The sequence below is a fragment of the Anolis carolinensis genome, unplaced genomic scaffold (assembly GCF_035594765.1).
Source record: "Anolis carolinensis isolate JA03-04 unplaced genomic scaffold, rAnoCar3.1.pri scaffold_12, whole genome shotgun sequence".
In the NCBI taxonomy this organism is placed as follows: domain Eukaryota; kingdom Metazoa; phylum Chordata; class Lepidosauria; order Squamata; family Dactyloidae; genus Anolis; species Anolis carolinensis.
Genome location: NW_026943823.1, coordinates 17,389,163 through 17,409,766, shown reverse-complemented (window position 1 = coordinate 17,409,766; position 20,604 = coordinate 17,389,163). Strand labels below are relative to the sequence as shown.

Genomic DNA, 20,604 nt, shown 5'->3' with positions numbered 1-20,604 from the left:
AAGTCCCACAGTATCTTTGCATGTTCATTTTCCAATACTTTTGCAGGTTTGTGATCCCACCAGTTCTTTACTGCTGGGAGGTGGTACTTGAGGGTTTATTATTATTATTATTATTATTATTATTATTGACACAAAAACAGAGTATGACACCGCAAACGAGATATATATGCTGAATCACAAGTTGAACACTTACCAAGTGTTTATGACTGTGTGATGTAGTTGTAGTTGTTCTTTTTCTGATTATTATTAAGTCTCTTCCAACTCTATTATTCTATGATTCTATGATCTTCCAATGTATTAAGTAATGCCCAGAAATACATCCACTTTGAGAACGGAATGATGTAGCTTTGTCTCTCCTTTTTTCTTCCAGCAAACCCTACTGAAACCCTGAATTCCAGGAGCTCCCCGGACCTTCCCTTCTGAGCGAGAGGCCAGTCTCCTTGTATGTATTCGCCCGTCTTTCCATCCTCCTACTCCATGGTCTACAGTAAGCCTCTCGCAGCCGACATGTTAACCAAAAACTGATCCATGGGAATGTCAAAACATTTTTCTAAAGAAAAGAAAGCACTATATATATATAAACAATTAACAACAAAAAAAACAAAACAAAACAAACCAGAGCTCTCTCTAGGAGACTGTATAGCAGTAGGGAACTATAATGATAAGACTTTTGTAACACCTTAACTTTAACACACTTTAAAAAAAAAACTTTTCTTTCTTCTTGTGACTACCATCAAGACGGAAAGTACTCCGGACTTAAAATCGTTCTATTGTCGATGGATAAATGTTCGTCTGGATTTGTTTTTATTTTATTATTATTATTTCAAAGTGTTATCTTAACTGTTCTGTTTACATCCTAGTCGAGATTGATTTGTCGGAGGAGAAAAGAAAGACAAAAAAGGAGAGAAGAACTGGGCTTCATTATCAATGTATACGAAACACCCTATTTTTTCCCCCTCTTTTCGTTATCATAACGTTTTCGTATTTGCTGTCGTCGTTATGGGTTTCTCTCTTCTCTCTCTTCTTCTTTTTGTACAAAGCTAAGAATGTTCTAAGAGGGAAACGGGAAAGACGGACGTGGCTTTTTTTGTTGTTGTTATGGTTTTCAAGAAAGACGTGGAGAATGTTCGTTTGCTGGATTTTGTCGGTGGCTTTGCCTTCCGGGAAGGAAATAAGGAAAAGGAAACCTCCGCCGGGAATCTTAAGACGCCGTCTCCGGGAAAACGGAGTCTCTAAAAGGCATTGCCCTCGATGGCGGGAAAAGGCCGGGAAGCGGAAGGAAGCCAAAATAGGGATCGGGTCTTCCTAAGCGCCGAGAAGGGAAGGCGAAAGGGACAAAAGGCGTTTCCATCAAGTGCCATTTTCTGCTGCAAGTGGCGCACAAGGTTTCGCAGGGATTTCGAGTTGCAAAATGACAACATTATAATGGGGATAAACCCAGTGCTCATCTGCAAACTCCATTGGCATCGTTACGAAGAAAGCGGAGACACGTTTCTTCCAGGCCAAGAGCGGTGAATCCGTTCTGAGGAGGAACATCTGCACTGTGTCGTTAATGCAGTTTGACCCCACTTTCAACTGCTGGTGGAACCACACTTTGATTGTGCTTTTCCTGCAGAATGGGGTCCAACCCAGGAAAGTAGCACCAAACAGCCTTGGATGTCCCTAATAACAACAACAACTCTTTATTGATTAGTCAGTTTTGACCATATCAAAATATGTAAAACATACAAAACGTACACCCTTACCCATACATACAGTAAAATCATGTAAAACAGTAAAACCATGTAAAAACAAGGCATCCTGGCCTACTAGCCTACCAACCCACTCCTTGGTAGTTGTGCAAGTACAGAATAGAAAGATTAAAATTAAGATTAATTATTCCCTTAAGGTACGGTTTAAGCGGGGACAAGGGTAAGTAAAACTAGTGGCTTGTCCATAGTAAATTTTAAATTTGGATTTTGTTATTGGCATTAATATCACAGCTGTCCGCTTCCATCTTCTCGCAGATGGCCAGTGCTTTTTGTGTAAAAAGGGTCAGTTTTAAAATAGAGTTTTTATCTGAACCCCGTAGAAGGATGTGTAGTTTCTCCTTATTCTCTAAATGAGTGTGGTTCTCAAGCAGAGGCTCTAAATAGAAAGATCGAATCCTGTTGTAATAAGGGCATTTTAAATGTCCCTAATAAGAATCGTTGTCTTTGGAGAGCAACCCTTTACTCATGTTGAGTGACTTTAAAAAATCGAATTAAATTAATTTTTTTAAAAAGGACAGGGATGCAATTTTGGGCTTTTTAAGTCAAAACTTTTCCCCAGAGACTTCTTCCAAAGATGGTGCCACATTTTGGGCCTTGGCACCTTTGCAGTGCGGTTTCGGCACTCATCCGTGTCTTGGTGCAAAAGTGGAGAAGGTCTCGTGACCTCTCTAGACTATTAAAAAAGAGTGAATTTCCACTCCTGGATGGCTCTAGGAGCAGTCATTCGCATGTAAAATGAGTCACAGGGTCTTGTGCAGTGCTTTTATCCCCATGTTTTCCAAAAACAATGGGATCCTGAGGTCCTGGCCCCCAAAACTGCCGCCTTTCTCTGCATTGAGGACATCAATGCCTATATCAAGCTATATTGGTGCTACTTTGCTGGGTTATGAAAGGTCTAGGCTTGTGGTTCCCAACTTCTGTTCCGCCAATGTTTTGGACTTCAGCCCCCAGAATTCTTCGCTGTTGGCCAAAATGGATGGGGCTTCTGGGACTCAAAAGTCCAAAATGCTTATAGGGTTCAACGTTTGGGAACCATTAGTCCTAATAGGGTTTTGCAGAACGATTCCTTGGTTTGCCTCCTTGAAGAACATCCCTTGGCTTTCATTTCCAGGCGGCATTAATTCGGATGTAAGATGCCAAAAAAGGAAAAGAAAGGATCAAATATATATCCCCATTTTGGACGAATTGGTCAAGCAGGCATAGGCTTTCTTTGTAACTTTGCGAATGGGGTGGAATGTGGATTCAAGTGAAAATCTTGGTGTATTTTTAAAGAAAATAGGTGGGTTTTGCACAACTTGTGGCAGTGCCTCTACAGAGAACATACCTGATCTCCAGTAGTCGGAAAGTACATTGTGTGTGTGTTTAGGGCTGTGTGTGTATCTATGTGTGTATATAATATATATATAGCACACACACACACACTTCTGTTAGCTTTAGAGTTTGAAAGGCAGTTGTGCATCCCTTTTGAATGGATGTCTTGTGTCATCTTGCCCCTTCCGACTAGCCCCCTTTCCTGTCATCTTAGAATGAGACCCAAAACAATCGCACCTCTCCACACGCAAACATCTTCGGTAGATAGATGTCAATGGAATGTATACAGCCGCAAGTGTTTCCACTGCACCCATGTCACACTTCCAAAGCACTGAAAAAAGACAACGTGAAAGAGAGAAATCCACCTCCAAAACAACAGCGGAAGGGATGGAACGATGCCCTCTTTAATTTCTCCAAGGAGTAATTTTAGCATTTCCTCAAGCTAGAAAATCCTCAAAAATGGCAACATTTGCAAAGATTGTTCCCAACCTGGGAATTTTCTGCATTAAAAAACCCCCAATGTGGTTTGTTTGTGCAGGAGACAGAATTTTCGGTGTTTTCTGCACACACAAAAATGCTTTCTTCATGCACAGAAAGGCTATGTTTACCATCAGAGAATACAGTGATCCCTCACTACTTCACGGTTCACTTTTCGCGGATTCATTGCTTTGCGGTTTTTCAACAAACTCTAAAAGACTATTATAAATCATAAAAAATTACAATTTACAGCCTAAGGAAGGGAGGAAGGAGAAGCCAAAGAGAGAGAATAGGAGCCCAAGCGGCAATGGGAGGAGAAGGAGATGATTTATCAACACATGGTTGGTTGATAAAGACTTAAAATAGTGTATAACTACTAAAATAATGTATAAATATTAAAATAAATATAGCGTCCCTACTTCGCGGATTTTCATTTATTGTGGGTGGTCCTGGAACCTAACCCCAGTGATAAGTGAGGGAACACTGTAATCCATCTTTCCTGCATAGAAAAGTAGTATTTTCTACACAGAAAAATTATCTTTCCTGCACAGAAAAGTCACATTTTGTGCACACACAAACATTAGTGTTTTCTGCACAAAACTATGTTTCGTATACAGAAAATTGTGCTCCTGGCACAGAATAATTGTATTCTGCATTAAAAACAGCAGGTTTTTCACATAAACAAGTTTTCTGCACAGAAATTTGCTTCCTGCAGAGACATCATGTAGTCTACAAAGAAAAATCATTTACATGTACAGAAAAGTTATGTTTTCTGTTCCAAAAAATCATGTTTTCAGCACCAAAAATCATGTTTTTTGCACAATTTTTAAATAGAAAAATTGCATTTTTGTTAATGTGCAAAACCCCCTACTTTCTTGCATAGACATGTCTCAAATTGCAAAAATTTGGCAACTCCTCTCCCTTTTCATTGCTGAATTTATTTTGTATGTTCTTTCCATCCCTAACCGACGGCTTCCGGAAGGTTGGATTTCTGCACTTTCAGGCCACACTCAAACCAACACACCTTTTCTTAAGGTCTAGTGATAGTATCCAAGATAGAATCTTTTTAGGTGCCACAACCATTTTTTATTATTATGTAAGAGGAGGAAAGCGAAGCTTGAAGCACGGGGAATGTCACCAAATTCGACACAAAAGGGCTGGGCTGGGTGGGTGAAAACACAATGTTATTGTGAGGATAGCACTATTTAAAGGCTTCTTGTGCAATGACTTCTTTATTCAAGAAAGAACGAAAACTCAGTCGACAGACTCTAAAAATATAAACCCTAAATAGGTGCGCTCTATTTACAAAGTCGTTTGGCGACTCTAAACAAATTGTCACAAAACTCAGATTCAGCTTTTGTTAAGTTGACTCCCGAGATGTATGTAAAGTTTGTTTGAATCAGTCTAATTTCAGCAACTTTTCTTATAAAGCTTCCCGGGTTCGACAAACATATATATAGATATATTCTTTTTTTTAATTTATCCAAAGTTCTTTCTTTCTTGTGCGCACATGCGTTTTTTAAAATATATATATATACATATATATATATATAAACCTATATATATATATATTGGTGGATGTGTGCCGGATTCCTCTCAGCCTTATGCAAACAATATGCAAGAAATGCTGAAAACTTGAGTAAAACGGGTCATTGCAGAGGGAAAATAAATGATAAAGTGGATCGATCGTTTTTGAGGGGGGGGGATTGTTGTACCGTGAAAAGAAATGAAAATGTAAAAAATAATAATAATACTGTTACTAAACTGTTAACATACATATTCAAACAATGAAAGAGGGATTTGAAATACAATGGAGTCTTTAAAATGATTGATTACCTTTAAGTACCGTCTTTTTATGGATTGACACATAGTTCTTCATAATCAGCCATTTAATGTCTTTGTTTAGTATGAAATAGGTTATGGATTTGTTTTTAAACAAGAAAAATGTCCTGTTTGCATTTTACAAATATTGGGTAATATTCTGTATTAGCTACTAAGTTAGATATCCATTATTAAGGCCTCGGTATCCACTGTGGGACCCTCTATGGATACCAAAATCTGAGGATGCTCAAATCCCGTTATATATACAATGGTGTCCTTATATAAAATGGCAAAACCAAGGTTTGTTTTTTTGGAATTGTAAAAAATATATTCAAATTGCGGATGGTTGTATCCTTGTATACAGAAGCCGTGGATACAGAGGACCTTAACTGATCAACTTCTCCAGGTTTCTCGATTCCCTCCAAATTTGATGGAAACTCAATTCGATCTCCATTCAACAGAAGAATAGATCTCTTTCCATCAAGGTTTAGAGGGGCTCAGACCAGGAGAGGTTGTTTCACTAAATATATTTAACTAAATACTTGATATAGAATATGTCCCCTTAAATAGAGTTGTGTCCTCGGCCCTTTCCCAAATGGCCGGCCCACCACAATCCACTTGCGAACGCTTCCAAACACTCGTTGATCTGCCATGTCTTGCATGCTGCACTTTTTGAGCGTTGGCTCGTGGAAATGCCATGATGGGCTAGCTGATCCAAACCCTTGGCAAAGTGGCAGAATTTCTCCTAGCCGATCTGGCTTTAAAAGAACTACTCCCCACCACATTGGTGTACTTGAATCTCGCCTGGAAAAAAAATTAATTGCACCCAGACTAGGGATTGAAACAGAGAATGGAAATGTAGACAGAGGAGATGTCACCTCACAATTGAGAAGATGTATCTATCCATCACCATTGAGATGTCTCCTCACTGCTGAGAAGATGTCTCCTTACCATTAAGGAGATGTATCTTCATCATTAAGAAGATGTCTCCTCACCATAAAGATGTCTCCTCACTGTTGAGAAGATGTCTCCTCACCATTGAGGAGTTGTCTCTTCATTACTGAGATGTCTCCTCACTGTTGAGATGTATCCTCTCCATTGAGAAGTTGTTTCCTCACTGTTGAGAAGATGTCTCCTCACCATTGAGGAGTTGTCTCTTTGCTACTGAGATGTCTCCTCACTATTGAGATGTATCCTCTCCATTGAGAAGTTGTTTCCTCACTGTTGAGAAGATGTCTCCTCACCATTGAGGAGTTGTCTCTTCACTACTGAGATGTCTCCTCACTGTTGAGATGTATCCTCTCCATTGAGAAGTTGTTTCCTCACTGTTGAGAAGATGTCTCTCCACTATAGAGATGTCTCCTCACCATTTAGAAGATGTCTTTTCACCATTGAGGGGATGGAGGTAACTTTGATCCCATTGAGTTCCTTTGGTCATTGCTCAATCCCAACATGTTACTTAATTTGGAGTATGCGATATGCAGCAGTGCACTTATGCAACAGTGTGCTGTGTATAGCAATACACAAATTGTGAGCTTGCATAGTTTGCCAGTTCCAACTGGATTCTGTCCAGCACTTTTTTGGAAGGTAAATACAACTCCCCAAATCTGGTAGGCTTGGCTCAAGTTGATCCCTTGAATCAACTGAGGACCCAAAGGCTGTATCTCCACTGTTGAATCGATGCAGTTTGATGCCACTTTCGTTGGCTCAGTGCCATAGAATCCTGGGAGATGTTTGGTGCCTCCCCAAACTACAGTTCCTAGCATTCAATCGGCACAACCAATGGCATTGAAAATCGGGCCAAACTGTATTCATTTGACCCAAAGTGGAGTCTTCCATCTCTTGTTTTATCCCTTATATATTTCACACACATAAAAGAGATGAGAGGGGAGTTTGTGAAAAAAAATCCAATTGAATTTATGGCGAAAAATGGAATTACACCCTCCTTCTGAAGGATGTATGTTGCAGACGATTGGACTTTTACCATGTGCCTGACAAAGGCCTTAGAATATATTGTATGTTAAAGACTGTAATAACTTTTTAAAGAGAAAAAAGAAGCTATTAGTTGATAGCCTAAAATAACTGTAAATAGAATTTGAAAATAAAACACACACAATACACACAGAAGACACACACATTGTAACTAGGCTACAACAGGTTAATAACTCATGTTATGTTCTTTTCCATTTCTTTTATTTTTAGTTTTAAAAAGATTTTTTCATTATTGCTTTTATATATATTATATATATAAATATATCTCTTTAGTAACTAATGACTTTAATTTTTGAAGGAGAGTTAGAGAATGTTTAAGATTTTTAAGATACATGTATTCAACTCATTTAGTTATCTTCTAAAAAACAACAACACTGAAGCGCATGTCAAGATATAGAAAAATTTACAAAAAAATATATACAGTCCATAACTAGTTTGTATAGTTTACAGTTCAAGAACAAACAAACAAAACGGATTAACTTTGTATGTAACTCCTACAATGATAGATTCATTGTTAACTAATTATATTAAGTTGTTGTTGCTATGGCAACAAAAACTACAACATGGCTACCTTTGTATACATTATTTGTGAAATTTTCACATGTAAATTTGAGGAGAAGAAAAAAAATCTTAAGGTAAACGTGTAACAGTATGGGTTCGTTTTAAGGTACAGTTCGATACTGTCGGAGAAAGAGATGACTGAATATTTTTAAAATCCCAAAGTCCCATGTGAACGCTGGATTTGTGTCTTGGATGTCACTTTTTCAGTCAAAAAGTTTACAACACATGGATTTAGAGTCAGGTTTTATAGCTTGTAGAAATTGTTGTGTGGGTCGGGTCATTCCACAATATTTCCCTCCGTGAGCGCTCACTTTTGTTTCCTCGGCCTTTGAACCAAACGTCAGAAAAGTCAAGTTCAGAATTCATTGCCTTTATTTTGGCCAATTCCAAGAATTTGGTGCATTTATTATTATTTGTTGCCAATCCCAAGGAAAGACCATTTTTGCAAAAAACAAGGAAATATCACCTTTCGGAAAGTCATCATGACTAAAGACTGTTGTTGTTGCATTTCATAGAGGACTTTCCTCATTTCAAAACCATAGTGCTGTCATTCTGCTCTAACTACCATTGTTGTGTATCCTGGGATTTGTAAACATTCAATGCCATTATACAGTTAACAAGGACAGACAATACACAGACAGAGGTAAAGGCTTTCCCCATCTTTTCCATTTCCAGCATCTGGAGGCTGAGCTCAACTATTGCTCCATCTTCCATGCCAAGGAGCTTTGTCATCCTTAAACATCCTCCGGATCAAATTGCCTTATTGGCACCTATTATAAGTTCACCACTTTTTAAGAGCGGTATTTATTTATCTACTCACATTTCTGCTTTCAATCTGCAAGGTGGACAGAGAGCTGGGGCTGATGGCGGGTGCTCACCCCGACCCAAGCTTGAACTGCTGACCTTTCAATTTTCTACAGCATATTCTGCAGCTTAGCAGTTTTGCCCGCTGAGCTAAGACCAGCTCTATATCTGTTTGAAGATACGTCCCCAAACTTACAATGGAAAGACTAGTGAAACCTATTGAAATGAATGATTCAGTGGCCATAGTGTCTCTCTGGAGGGCCAAGAAAATTCTTAGAGAGGTATCTCTAAACTGCAAATTGCAAGATCTTCCAGAGGATATTGTCAGTGGAATCCTAACTCCATAATTTCGTAATATCGAAAATTTTGTTGCAATTTAACATTTGCGCAGAATGATGTACTAAGGCTACATTTATGTAAATCTGTATCATTTTTGCATGGAGAAACTCAATGGGTTGCATTTCTATGCATGGAATGGTAGCACCATACTTGCCTAATGTGAAAACTCCATGGGATATTACCATGGCAGTTAAAGTGGAATTAAAGCACTGTTATTGAGTCATATGAAAAAGATCCCCAGAATTTCGCTCTGGCTAACATTTACTCCAAATTTTGTGCGAAAATGAAATTTTTGCATAATTTCTCATGGAGAAACCCAATATATTTGATTTCCATCAATGGAATTTTTCACCTGGAAATGAAATGGATTCTGAACTGTGCATTTCCCAGTTTCCCTTCGTTGTCACTCAAAAATTCAGAACGAAACAGTTGGATTACAAAAAATGCAAACCTTCCTTTATCATTGAAAGCCTGGGAAATAGCTAGCTATCTATATAAATATATATAATCTATATTTTTATTTAAATTATCAGAAAGAGGACAACATGTACATACAAAAACCTCCCAAAATATTGTGGAATGACCCTATAACAGTGTTGAAGATTTCAATATGCTGCAGATAAACTGATTCAGTTAGTGTACGAATGTGTGAGACACACCTTTTTGCACTTATGTACATAGTCCACGAAAGAAATCCCTTGGAACTTATTTTGAATATATTAACGATAAAAAAGTCTGTAATAATACAAGGAAAAAAGTTTGTAAAAGAGATTACTAAGGCTTTGAAAAAAAAGGAAAGAGATTTTTTGCTATAAAACTTATCTGAACGCATGATGTTGCTTTGCTATTGTACAAGCTTTTGTAGTTTGCCATATAGCTGACAATACAGCGGACTGATACCGGGCCACCTTCAACCTGCAGCTCAGAAAATGAAATCTATATATAAATTATAGGAAACAGATGCTTAATTTGAAAATAAAAACAGGCAAGGTCAGCAGCAAAGGTTTTTAAACACTTCGCCAATGATCAAAATTTGGACACATTAAGTTCAAGTGTTTCGCTGTATCAACCCAAAGGCCTGTTTGGTCCAACTTTCTTCCGGAGCTTGAAAAATCACATTTTTTGGACGGCAACATCTAGCGTCCTCCAAACACAGACCATAATGGCTAGGCATACTGGGAATTTTAATAAAAAATAGGTGCATTTCCAAGCACCCAACAATTGGTGCTCAATGCAGATTCAATACCTGATGGCCTTGGATAGCTCTGTCTTCTTTCATTGATTGGTTGCATCTTTCACTGGTTGTATTGGGACTCTTTGTTCTAAATTTTTTAATAGGGAAAGTTGGGTTAACAAGTGTTAATTATTAATTGAGGTAGGGAGGGCTCCATCTTGAACTGGTATGAGTTAAACCAACTCATCCTTTGTGGAGACAGATTTCCAGCCCTGTGGAGAAAGCAATGGTGGCACCAGAAAGTATGGAGAGTTTAGTCTTCTTCTCTTGGACTTCTATGGTCAAACTCTCCTCTAGAAATGCCCTATTCCTGGTTTAGACTTTTTGGGTCAGGATCATTTCAGGATCTGAACTTTGAGGGGAACTAAACCTGAAGGACACCCAATTGTGGATGCATTGAAATTCCATACTATAAGCGTCAATCACAGCCCCTTCTGGAGCGTGTTATTCAGATATGTGTTACAAACGTAGTTACAAACCATGTGAAGTCGTGATGTTGGTTTTCCAAACTCTGCCCTTTTCAATTGTTTTCTCCAGTTCTATTTTAAATCCCGTTGAAAGCATTATTTTTAAGAGCACATGGGACATGTGGTTCGACCAATTTTCCAGGCTTTGGTTTCAACCATGAATTGTTTCTGGTAGCTGCTTCAAAGCAGACTGCGGCAAAGACACAGGCGAGTGCTGTTTTCAAGGCAGTGCTCTTGCCCTGAGGTTCTTCCCTCCTGTCCTGAGAACTAGAAAAGACATCCTAGGCCTTGAGATGTAGAAACTGTACTTATGCTTAGCATGCAAGTCAACCCATACCACACTTGTAAGTAGAAAGGATATCTCCCTAAGTTCTCCAGTGCAGTTCTATGGCATGCTAGGACCACAACTTGAGGTCAGCTTGGCCTTGTCTACAACATGGCATAAGTGGTGCCATTGCTACTCAAAGGGAGCTCAGGTGAGCATCAAAATCATGAGTAGACATTGAAGAGTTCTGTTGAGTTGAACTGGAAGTTGGCTGTATGGTAGGAAACATCATGAAAGGTTCTGAAGACCACCTCAGGACCATTGTCCACCAGGAATATACCTCTGGATGAACTACCCAACTTGAAGGAACATGAAGCCCTAATTATGGCTTTATCTGTCACACACATATGCAGAAAAGAGTAGGCATGGTCCTGTGATAGCTTATAAGTGGGAACATGATTTGCATATCTTTCGCTGGAGAAGACCTTGGCGAAAGATGCCCCAAGCAGTTACTAGGGTTGTTGAAGCAAACAAAGTAGTCAAAGAGTCCTGTAGTCCCTTAGAAACCAATCCACTTAATAGAGGTCCATCTTTTGTCGACTCTTGTGTTATTGTACCCAATAAATAGATTGTTCTTTGAAAGTGTAAGCTCTCATGAATGTCTTAAGATTGCGACTGAACCTTTAGATTCAAGATGTCAAGAGAAGGTCCATCATTGGTCCTCCTGGAAAGACAAGCATTTCCCCCCTGTTGATAAGAAATGTGGATTCTCATAGACTTGTGCATCCATTGTGAGTTGAAGGGGATGGATTTTCTTTGCTACTAAGGCCATAAAGGTTGATGGACATCCAACTTGGGGGATGTTTGCAGAAAGACAGTGTTACTAGGGTTTAAGGGGTTGTTAATGAAATATATGAAGAAACAGAAGGTCAATAGAGGAGCCAAGAAAAAATCAGATCTAATACAGAAGTTCTCCAGAAATACAGAGAGTTGGTTGCTCTGATGGATCGATTTTCCAACCCAACCAGTGAAAACGATGGCGATTGAAGAAGGAAGCTCAGCCTCTATGGCACAAAATATCTTTTGCTGGTGACCTTGACCGCCATATTTTCAATAATCCAGAAAAGGCACATGCCTCCAGAGAAGGCAGCCAAAAAACAACAACAACAACACACATGCAAAAACCAAACCAACAACAACACAGCAATTGCAAGGATGAAAAACCAAGTGGGTCTTTTTCCAAAACACACAACAGAGGGAAATTACCTGACGTGGAATAATTACAAGGTTCCAGATCTTTATTACTGTACACAGATGCTATTTGATCGTGGTGGAAGCCAAAATGATTTTGTTGCCATGGCGCTTGTGTCCTAGCAGCTGGGGAGGGGGGGGGGAACATGACCGCTCACAAAAAGTGGAGAGAGGGTGGGGATCGTCACCCGAATCCGCCATCTTTAAAACTGTAAAGCCCCAAAGATGAGGATAATTCTGCCAAAATTCGGATGCCAATGCAAATCCCATTGTCGGAAGTAAGAGGTCGACATTTTGATCCAATGACACTTTTTCCTAGGAGTCAACCTCATTGGGATTTACCATTCAATGGGATTTACCATTTAAATAGACACGTATAACATGGGGATTTTTTTGTTTAGTTTGCTTAAAGAAAAATAAATTTAAAATGAGAAGTGTTGAGTCGTGCTCTTAAGTCCAATTTGGGTGCACCAAATCCCCAATTCCCCCCACTGATCCCAATATTTTGCTTCGTAAAGCAAACTATCCCTTTGCCAACCTCAGATAATCCTTTTTGAAAAAACAACAACATAATGGAAAGTTTTATCAATTTGGTCACATTGTATGTTTTGAGTTTACACTTTCACAGCAGGAAAATAAGGAGTTCATGTTCTGAATTGGCTAATTATTATTAAACTTCTTACCCGCCTCTATTTTAAGTATACAGTAGAGTCTCACTTATCCAACATAAACGGGCCGGCAGAATGTTGGATAAGCGAATATGTTGGATAATAAGGAGACATTAAGGAAAAGCCTATTAATCATCAAATTAGGTTATGATTTTACAAATTAAGCACCAAAACATCATGTTAGACAACAAATTTGGCAGAAAAAATAGTTCTATACGCAGTAATGCTATGTAGTAATTACTGTATTTATGAATTTAGCACCAAAATATCACGATATATTGAAAACATTGACTACAAAAATGCGTTGGATAATCCAGAACGTTGGATAAGCGAGTGTTGGATAAGTGAGACTCTACTGTAACATACTTAAAATACAGTGTTCCCTCACTACTTCGCAGTTCACTTTTTGTGGATTCGCTGTTTCGCAGTTTTTCAATAAACTCTAAAAGACTATTATAAATAATAAAAAATTACAATTTACAGCCTAATGAAGGGAAGAAGGAGAAGCCGAAGGGAGAGAAAAGGAGCCCAAGCAGCAACGGGAGGAGAAAGAGGTGATTTATCAACACACAACTGGTTGATAAAGACTTAAAATAGTGTATAACTATTAAAATAATGTATTAATATTAAAATAAATATAGTGTCCCTACTTCGTGGATTTTCACATATTGCGGGTGGTCCTGGAACCTAACCCCCGCGATAAGTGAGGGAAAACTACATTGATAAAAATATAAAACCATTAAAATACATGCAGACCTAGGATCAAAACTCATTAAAATCAGTTAAACGGCAGCTTAAATCCACAGTTTAAAACGGACTGCATGGACGGTTTTATGGAGCCAGATTTCACAGTTTATTGGAACAAACATATATCTCTAATTACATGTTACTCTAAAATCCAAACAAATTGGTTTTCAAAGAGGATTTTCTGTTTCCTTTTGGTTGGCAATCTTTGACATGGAAAGGTTCGTTTTGGAATAACGCATTGACCACTGTAAAATAAAACACAAGCCTAGTAGTACCTTCCCCCATGGGTTTTGAATGGGAAAGAAGCATTGGCACACTGTTCAAAACCGAGGGGTGTTATTGGGATAGGCATTTTGGACACCCTTAAATTCAAGCCATTCGGGTGGGGACCCCATTGTGTTTGCCTCCATCCCGGAGACTTCCGGGCGCACGTCCACAGGTTTGGAGGAGTCCGACCCTTAAAGCACCCCCCCTCCTCAGCTGCTATCAACGGGGTCTGTATGCTTTGGGTTTCTTTTCCTTTTTGCCACATTTATATTGCCGTAGTGCTTGTTTGTGCTTTCTAGAAATGTGCATAACGTGACTCATTTTACTATGTTACTTCTATCTTGTTATTGTTTTGTTTTCTTTTTTTTTCTCCTGGATCTTTTAATAAAGTGTACAAAATCCTCTCCTTTATGTTTTTTTTTAAAATGACCCATTATGGACACATTTAATAAATAGGAATTTACTTTTTCAAGTCTCCGGTTGATGAGTTGCAAGTTTGGAACGACTTTAGAGGGGAAGAAATTATACTTAGGATAGATCTACACTGCCTTATTATTATTATGATTATTATTAGCAGTAGCAGTATTAGTATTAGCATTTAATACTATTAATAAATAGTATTAGCACAGTATTATTAATTTATATTAATAATACTGTACTAATTATATGACTAATTATATTATATGACTTGAAGGTTGGGTTGCTGACCTGAAGGCTGCCAGGTTCGAATCTCACCAGGGGAGAGCGCGGATGAGCTCCCTCTATCAACTCCAGCTCCGTGCGGGGACATGAGAGAAACCTCCCACAAGGATGGTAAAAACATCAAAAAAACATCCGGGCATCCCCTGGGCAACGTCCTTGCCGACGGCCAATTCTCTCACACCAGAAGCGACTCAGGTTGCTCCTGACACGAAAAAAAAAAAAATATTACAAATAATACTAAGTATTTATTATTGTTATTATTACTATTATTATTTCTTACCTGCCTCTTGTCATGACTCAAGGTGGGTCACAATGTAGTTAAAACATAGTTTGGAACTGCATTATATGTTTAGTGTAGACCCATATAATGCAGTTTAAACTGTGTTATATGAGTCCATATTGACCAAATAATGCTGTGTAGATCAAGCCACAGATAGAAGGTTGTATCTGATATAAATCCATGTTATCTTGCAACCTGGGTGGGAGGATATTTTCTATATTTTGGAATCTAGCAATGGCACATCTTGTTTATTGCATTCTTAAGGGTTTGGGCAGAAATCCATACGAAAGAAATCGGGATCTGTGGGTGCATCTACACAGCAGAATTAATTTCCACTGTTTTTTTCTTGCTAACGGGGACATCTTCCGAATGAAGGGCCAATTGAGCCAAATGGAAACGGATGCTCCCATTCCGGGGGTAGGGACCACAGATATTACTTTAGAAGCACTGGTATTGTTCTCTGCATAAACAGAAGGAAATACATCATGGAAATAAATTAGGGAAGCTATTCAGCTTGGAATTGCTAAAGGACCTGGTGTGTTCGTTCTATCTATTTATTTACAGTCTTTATACTCTACCCACCTCACCTTGAAGGGGACTCAGAGCGGCTCACAGAACATACATACGGTAAACATTCAATGCCAATTATACAATTGACAAGGACAGACATTACAACAGAGGTAAAGGCAGTTTTTCCCATGTTATTTCCGACATTTATTACCTCCCCACTAAAAGTGGTACCTATTTATCTACTTGGATTTCTATTTTCAATCTGCTAGATGAGCAGATCTATCGTATCTATCACATCTCTCTCTCTCTCTCTTTGATATCATCTAGCTAGCTATCTATCATATATCTCTAACCTCTATCCATCTACCTCTTTCTATCATCTGTCTGTCACTATCATCTATTGCTGTCTCTCTGTATCTATCATCCATTATCTCAATCATCTAGCTATCTCATTGCTCTCTGTCACCCATCTATCACTATCCTCCATCTATCTATTGCTATCATCTGTCTGTCTTGTATCATTCACTATCTATCTCTATCATCTACCTATTGCTATCATCTAGCTACCTTTTATTTATTTATTTATTTGCGACATTTATATCCCGCCCTTCTCACCCCGAAGGGGACTCAGGGCGGTTTACAAGTATATATACATACAATGTATTATATGATAATATATTGCAATATTATTAGTAATATTGCATGTAATATAAATATACAATTATAATAGTGAATTATAATTATTATTACATTGTATTACATCATAATTATTATTAATATTACATGTAAATACAACATATTATAATATTAATATAGTATAATAGTATTATATATTATTATATCATTGAATTGATATAGGACACATAGTGGAAAGATGTCTTCCCGGCCCCGCCTTCTTCATTCTAGTCCATTTATTATCCATCTATCACTATACTCTGTCTACCACTACCATCTAGCTATCCTATCTTTATTTATCTTTCATCCATCTATCACTCTCATCTATCTGTCTATGTCTTTCACTACAATCTATTTCTATCATCTATCTAGTTAGTTATCTCACCTATTTATCTCTATCATATACCGGTATCAACTATCTAGCAGTCAATCAATCAAGAAATCAATCGCTGTCATCTATTTATCTAGTGGTGCATGTACACTGGGCACCACTTGAGACTGTCATGGCTCAGTGCAATGGGCTCCAGGGAGTTGAATTTTTGGAAGGCCTTTAGCCTGGAGCCTCACCAAACTACAACTCCCAGAGCTCTCTGGCATTGAGCCAAGGCAGTTAAAGTCAGATCAGACTGCATCAATCCTACATCAATGCACCCATAGGTTGAACAGATCCGTTGTATTCTTGCCAAACCCCAACTCCCAGGATCCCATCACCAGGGAGAGGCTATTTTATCCAGAATCTTGGCTCCTCTTCTTCCAGTGGATAGGAAGTTGGGCAATCCTTATGATTCAGTGCATTGCAACTGAATGACTAAGGCTACCACTCCCGTTCTCTGTGCCTAACCCAGCTATTCTCTGTTAGGCGTTCTCTGTTTATACAAGGAGAATGAGGCATGTGCTCCAAGAGGCATGATTTGGCACATTCTGCGGTAGTTGTGGCAGCACTGCGCCTAATTTCTCTAAGTGGCACATGGGTTGGGAAGGCTTGCATCTCTCTGCCAAACCAACTTTACCAAAAAGGAAAACCCCAAAACCAGGACTTGGACTACAAACTCTTAATCTTCAAAGTTTTAGATCCAAAAGTACTTTTATTTCCTCCCTCACTCAAATGATGCTGCAAATATTGGAAGTCAGTGCACTTTTAACACATATCATGGGAGCCATCGGGTTCATCCCTACTGAGGATTCATGTCACGTTACGGCTCAATGCAACAAGATCCTGGGAGTTGTAGTTAACAAGGTATTGAGCCTTTTCTATGCCAAAGAGTGCTGGTGCATCACAGGGATGCATCTACATGGTTGAGTTATTGCACTTTGATACCACTTTAACAGTTAAAGCATCCTGGGATACAATAACCAAAGAATAAGAACATTTTTGACGTCCAACAAATGTCACCATCTCAAAGCAGGGGAAAGTCTTAAGGAGAGAGGGTTACACCTAGAAAACGGAATATTTTCATAGGTGTTTATAGGTGGTTGGAGGCAAAGGCTCTCTGACTCACTGTAATTGAGATGACTCACTTGAGCCGTTGCTTTAGTTTCTATTAACTCAGTTTTAGCTCCCAACAAGACCAAACTTCCAAGTTATTCAGGAGGAGGAAGGCGAGGCATGTTTGGAAATCCCCTTGATTCCAAACCAGCATTTAACAGGGTCTTTTGACAGACTGATCCAAAGGCAGGGTTCCTGGATCTGAGTTGTTTGATCAAAAGCCTGGACTGACACCAAGCGGCCCTTTGAGAAGTGACAGCAAGAGGAAATCTATAGGAAAAGACTAGTGCTTCCACTAAGAAAATGACTTTGGACAAAACCAGTATGGTGAGTGGGTGGACCCTGGATGATGGGAGTTGCTGTACATACACCTACATCTAGAGATCACTGCAAATTGTATCAGCAATGGATCTGGACCACACTTCACACACAGTGGCTACTTTACATACTGGCAGAGTTTGGGGGAAATGACAAAGAATGATGCGAGTTGCAGCCCAACCTTATCTGTATATATTTTCTAATGGGACCCATTTTCTAAAACCCAAAACAAACAACAACTAATTCTAATCTTTATCCTTTGCAAAAGACCTAACCCAGGCATTGCTGGGTACCTAAGCTAGTATATAATAGAAATGATGTATGTTTGTATATATGTTTGTGGCCAATTTCCTATTGGCTCCCATTTCCAGAGAGCCCTATGATTTCCACCGATGATGGACCACACTTGGCACACAGACACCTCCCTCTTCATGACCAATATAACATACCGGAGGGGTTGGGGGGGGGGGGCTGACCCAACATGGCAGGAATTGTGGTTCACTCTGCATCCAAAGAGCATTATGAACCCAAACAACAATGCACCTGGACCAAACTTGGCACTTATACCAAACATGGCCAACTTTGAATATGGGCAGGGTTGGAACACACACACAATATATATATGTATATGTGTGTGTGTGTATGTATATATATACACATATACACACACACACACACACACATATACTACATATATACATACATACACTATATACACACATACATACACTATAAACATATACATACACTATATATAGACATAGATACATACACTATATACATGCATGCATACATACTATATACTGAAAATATATTTGTATGTATGAGCTTTAATCATTTTATTTAGACAAATTAATACAAAATCTACATACAAATGTACAAAAAACCACAATAAGCTAACACAAACAAAAAGTTTATCTATATATATATATATATATATATACACACACACAATACACACACACACACACACATATACGCACACACAGGATATATACACATACATACACTATATACAACAAAGATGATGGGAGCTGTGTTCCACCTACATCCAAAGGCCCATGTGTATCCAGCATCCAGAGAGCCATGTATATTTCTAATGGGACCAACAAGAACAACAACAATAATATTGTATCAGTTTTACGGCAAGTATTGGTTCCACAAAAGTGGGTGCTATTTTAATATTTATATATGGATTAAATTTTAATTGCAATTATTTCCTATTATATATCAAATTATACACACACATATATAAATACATATGCCTAGAAACGATATTTTTGCCATTCGTAGATAAATGAAACTGTGATCCCACAAAGATGGTAGAGATATAAAATGTTAATTGTAATTATATACATATATATCTACAATGATAGATAAATAGACAAATATATAAGCCTAGAGACTATATGTTTGCCATTTGTGGATAAATGAAACAAGGTGGCCAATTGCAACATTCACACTTGCCTCCAACAGACAGGGCTGGATTTTCTTTGTGGGTCTGTAGATACAGTAGAGCAGGGGTCCTCAAATTTTTAAAGCAGAGGGCCAGTCCACAATCCTTCAGACTGTTGAGGGGCCGAATTATCATTTGAAAAAAAAAAAACCGAACAAATTCCTATGCACACTGCATATGTCTTATTTGTAGTGCAAAACAACAACAACAATGAAAGAACAGTACAATATTTAAAAAGGAAAACAATTTTAACCAACATAAACTTATCAGGATTTCAATGGAAAGTGTAGGCCTGCTACTGGCCAATGAGATAGTCAAGTTAATTAGGATTGTTGTTGTTGTGTGCCTTCAAATCATTTCAGACTATGGCTGAGCCTAAGTCTAAAATTATTTATTTATTTATTTACTACATTTATATCCCACCCTTCTCACCCCGAAGGGGACTCATAGCAGCTGTATGTACATACAATATATTATATTATTAGCATAGCATAATATTAGCATTATATATTACTATATTGAACTATACCACTATGCTGTAATATTATATGTAATATATAACATATAATTAGTATTAGTATTATATTGTATAATTATAATATTTTATCACTATTATATGTATATACAATATATTATATTGTTAAAACTTATATAAAAATATTATATTATAAAACTGAGGGCGGGGGCCAGGTAAATGACCTTGGAGGGCCGCATCTGGCCCCCGGGCCTTAGTTTGGGGACCCCTGCAGTAGAGTCTCGCTTATCCAATGTAAACGGGCCAGCAGAACGTTAGATAAGCGAATATGTTGGATAATATGGAGAGATTAAGGAAAAGCCTATTAAACATTAAATTAGGTTATGATTTTAAAAATTAAGCACCAAAATATCATGTTATAAAACAAATTTGACAGAAAAAGTAGTTCAATACACAGTAATGCTATGTAGTAATTACTGTATTTACGAATTTAGCACCAAAGAATCATGATATATTGAAAACATTGACTACAAAAATGCGTTGGATAATCCAGAACGTTGGATAAGTGAGACTCTACTGTACTTTCTACGTTGCAGTCAAGCAGGGCCACCACCAACTCACTCAGCCTGGGAGAGTCGAGCTGTGACGCTAGAAGCCCGAGGGGGACTGGCGGAAGTGTCCTTCCCGGCGAACCGGAAGTGTAGGCCTCGGAGCCTTTTTGGAGGGTGTTACTGGCAGAGGCGTCCC

The 20,604-nt window shown here is 38.3% G+C and overlaps 1 protein-coding gene and 1 long non-coding RNA gene across 8 annotated transcripts in view; one reads left to right on the top strand and one right to left on the bottom strand.

Moving 5' to 3' along the window:
- Positions 1 to 14,359, top strand: part of mbnl3 (muscleblind like splicing regulator 3) — a 136,195-nt gene extending 121,836 nt beyond the window's left edge. For all 7 annotated transcript variants that reach the window (XR_010001039.1, XM_062963826.1, XM_062963831.1 and 4 more), the window contains one exon: positions 371 to 14,359. The gene's annotated coding sequence lies outside the window, so the exon portion shown is untranslated. The remainder of the gene's footprint in view (positions 1 to 370) is intronic.
- Positions 12,104 to 20,591, bottom strand: LOC134294054 (uncharacterized). The gene is made up of 2 exons (XR_010001040.1): positions 20,479 to 20,591; positions 12,104 to 19,494 (listed from the first exon to the last, which is right to left on the bottom strand). It is a non-coding gene; the product is annotated as an uncharacterized LOC134294054 (long non-coding RNA).
- Between the last annotated feature and the right edge of the window lie 13 nt (positions 20,592 to 20,604).